This window comes from Cornus florida, unplaced genomic scaffold (genome assembly GCF_030987335.1).
Source record: "Cornus florida cultivar Cherokee Brave unplaced genomic scaffold, ASM3098733v1 CherokeeBrave_3.0.0_Hap2_Chr01, whole genome shotgun sequence".
Taxonomy (NCBI): domain Eukaryota; kingdom Viridiplantae; phylum Streptophyta; class Magnoliopsida; order Cornales; family Cornaceae; genus Cornus; species Cornus florida.
Genome location: NW_026775571.1, coordinates 70,790,005 through 70,794,385, shown reverse-complemented (window position 1 = coordinate 70,794,385; position 4,381 = coordinate 70,790,005).

Genomic DNA, 4,381 nt, shown 5'->3' with positions numbered 1-4,381 from the left:
ATATATCTATATGCATTATAGATTTTGAAAACGTCAATTTTATTGACTCGTTTTTATTTTAAAATTTTCCATAAAATATACTCTTTGTAAAAAAAATGTATTGTGCACTTGTTTTATATGAATTAGGTACAATGTAGCATGGTTAACATCTTACTTGATAGTTATTCACAGTGAATTTCTAAAATTTAGCAATGTTGTTGGAATTTTTTCTTTTTATTAATAAATTAGCAATTCGATATAAATATTAACATGAAATGATTAAAATAATAATTATTCAATTTTTATTCAAAAATTCGGTTGGATTTAATCCCATGGATTGACTTGAGTGATCAGTCATTTTGGCTTGATGCCTCGTTAAGTGAAATTCAATGCATGCGTTAATTATGTGTATCACAATATTCAACCAAAAAATGTATTTCATTATCCTAGAAGTTTTTATGGCCAATGCTGCACAAGATATAATAAATATGTGTAATACTTATATATTTCGAGTATTTACCTAATATATGGTGCATAAAAAAAACTCTTGGACAAGGGAAAAATTACATCAAATTTTTTATTTTGAGTGATAATTCATTATGTTTTAAGGTTTGACTCCTTTACTAGAGTGCAAGCAATTTCTTAGAGTCACACGTATAGGTGAAAAATCTCAACTTTACCCGACGTATTTGGAAGGTTCGCTTCGGAGAATAGTCGGGCAAAAGTCCCACATACCTCAGTTTCCATATATATATATATTGCGGTAGATTGTCTAATTGCAAGCAAACTGACCTACAGGGCCAAAATTGGGCGATGCTTCGAGTGTTACGCCTTAGCTTGTTCATTTATCATTTGGGCTCATCTCGTTTGAATTTATCTTTTGCTTATTATGAGGTGTACTGGGAATCATGTTCACTGGGAAGGTGTAGTTGTTCTCGATGCAGATTTTCTTGATGAAGAGAACCTCACATGACAAAACTATTTAATGTTTACAAGTTCGATTTTAGTCACAAAAAATGGATAGAACTTGATGATGCGGTATTGTTTTTGGAAAAGTCAAACTACAATTTTTTTTTTTTTTTTTTTTAACATTACCAATTTAACTTTCTTAAATTGAACTTATGAAAAGTACACCATTGCAAAAAATTTGATCATTCATTCATTACTAATACAAAAAATAATAATAATAATAATAATAAATAAAAAATTACTAAAACTTGTCATTTTTAAAATATATATTTTTAAAATGAGACATTTATTTTGAGAGGGAGAGAGTATATTTTAAAATAAAAAATAAAAAATAAAAAAAATCAACTTTTCTTGACTATTTGTATAGATAATGAATAATATTTGAACATATCTTAGTGTACCATGTAACATGCTTACCATCTTTCCTGAGGGTTAATTTGGTTAGCGTCAACTAGTTAGAAAGGAAAAGAAACAGAAATTTTTTACTAGTTGATTTTCTTTAAAATGTTTTCTTTCTAAAATAGGCGAAAATTTGTCAAAGTTGTATCATCATATGTTAATTTTCAATTCTACCCTCGGTAGTTATTTCTCTTCTTTTTTTAGACTCAGGAGTGACTTCTTTTTGATAAATTAGGACTCCTACTTATATTATAACTTTCTAACTCTTTAAATTATGACTCCTAATTAAGTTACAATTTTCTAACTTTTTAAATTAGGACTCTGTATATATATATATATATATATATATATAGATATAGATATAGATATATGCATGCACATATATTTTTATTCATAAAATAATTAACTATAATTCATTTTGTTAAATGTAGCGCATTAAGAATAATAAAAATTATAAATCTATATATAATTATAAATATAAAAAAATCAAGAATAGTGCTTTATAAGCTAGTGAGTGCCAACTGTCAAAATTTCCTTATGTTAGAGAAAATGAGAGTACTCTCAGACAGAATTAAGTGTCTCTATGTTGATCATTTGAATGCAATAACAAATAATTTAATGTGTTCAATTAACCTTGTACTACTTTTAAAAACAAAATACGTTTGGTTTTTAACTTCCAATGACACTACCTAAAGTTGTAATAAAAGTTTTAAGAGCAGTGATAGAGAACTCGAATATTTCTACCGAAATAATCACTGAATCTTACGTGACTTTATTCACGTCAAATAATTTTATTACCTAACTCTTTATTATCGATTTTTTCTCTCCCAGTTTTTCCTTTTTCTCTCTTCCTCTTATTTTCTCTCCCTTCTCCGTGTCTGGTTCTTCATCAATTCTTCTTATACATCCCTTCTCTTGATATACACATATTCAAAATATTTTAGAGATAAGATCCAAAATTCTTTATCCTCGCTCCTTTTTCAAGATCACCTATTTTTCTTTATTCATAAATCTTCAAAAAATAAATCTTTCCAATCCCAAATAAAAAATATACCGAAGAATTTTTTTTTTGGTAAGTAAATATCCACACAAGAGTTGCCATTACAAAATACATTAATCTCTTACAAAAAAAGAAAAAAAAGAAACCGATGAATCTTCTCAAAATTTCTATTTGATTTTTATGAATACAAAATCTGAATAAGAGAAATTGTAGCTTTTATTTTCTTTTTCTTTTTTGTTCTATTTTGGTTTTGTGTTTTTATATTTGCAAAACATGAAGAAATTTAATTTTTTTATTTATTTTATCTCCAATTTTACGAAATCAAAAGAAGAGACAAAATCAAAATCAAAGATAATATTGAATATAGAAGAAAGAAGAAAAATCGAGAATTAGAGGAAGAGAGAAGAGAGAAGGAAAGAGGTAGGAAGAGAGGAGGGAGAAGAAAAGAGGTAGGAGTTATGTTTTTAGAAAATAATCTAACGTAGCTCAGCCACGTTAAATTCGACCTTTTATTCAGTTGTTTGGCTCGGCTCACTTATCATTTTCCAAATTTTAATTTCACAACATCGACATAATGTCCCATTGTAGCACTTGACAAAGTAAAATTTACAATTTATTAAATGGCATTTTTTTGGAACTTGTGTAATGATTTATTATTATTTTTCAAATCAGATAATGTCATGTGGAAATTGAAAGATGTATATAGTCACCACCAACATGCAAAAATTAGGGGTCAAAATTAGAGGGGCTGTCGAGCCTATAAGAAAAAGCTTCCAGTTGGATCACAATGGTCTTACAGGCCATCGGATAATGGGTTTTTTTGCATATACCTAACACTAATTTATTTTTCTACCCAAAAAAAAAGAAGAAATTATTAACTTTAATATATTTTTCATGTAATATCATAAAATTTCTACTTATTTATGAATGCTTTCAATTTTAAAAAATGGCAACACTTCAAAAGTGAAAAACTTAGATAAGATAATACGGGAATCAAGTATAATAAGTACCTGTTTTGAAGATTTTTTTTTTTTTTTTTTTTGAATGCAATAGAGTATCTAATAATTCTAGCTGAAAGCCAAAACCCCTCTACATATTGTATATTATATATCTATATGTATTAGAGATTTTGAAAACGTCGATTTTATTGGCTCGTTTTTATTTTAAAATTTTCCATAAAATATAGACTGTTCGTAAAAAAATGTATTGTGCACTTGTTTGATATGAATTAGGTACAATGTAGCATGATTAACATCGTACTTGATGGTTATTCACAGTGAATTTCTAAAATTTAGCAATGTTGTTGGAATTTTTTCTTTTTATTAATAAATTAGCAATTCGATATAAATATTAACATGAAATGATTAAAATAATAATTATTCAATTTTTATTCAAAAATTCGGTTGGATTTAATCCCATAGGTCGACTTGAGTGATCAGTCATTTTGACTTGGTGCTTCGTTAAGTATTAAGTTTAAGTTTCAACCCCCTTTGAGTACAAGCTATTCTTTGGGATCAAGTCCGAATGCCCGAACTTTACCCTATCCATATGAAGGGAATGCTTTGCACAGTATCCCGTGGAAACCCTAGCAATAAATATATACGGAGTATATATATATATATATATATATATATATATATATATATATATTAGTTGAATGTGAGTGGGGCATAATCAGATGAGTAGGGTAAATAGAACTATTGGGCCAAAATTGGGCCCACAACACACACCGCCTTTTAACACACACACACACATACACACACCCCGGCTTTTAAGTTTTAACGTATGCACACTCAATATGCGCACACAACTTTAGTTTCCTATTTTGATCATCTCTGCAGTTTCCTATTTTGATCATCCCGCATATATATATATATATATATATAGAGAGAGAGAGAGAGAGAGAGAGACTCTATTGTTAACAGAAACAAACCCTCAACTCTACCATTTCAAGCCTTATACACAGACATGGCAGTGATTTCCAAAAAGCCATGAAAAGAAGAAAAACATCGCGTGAATCAGATTCATTACCGC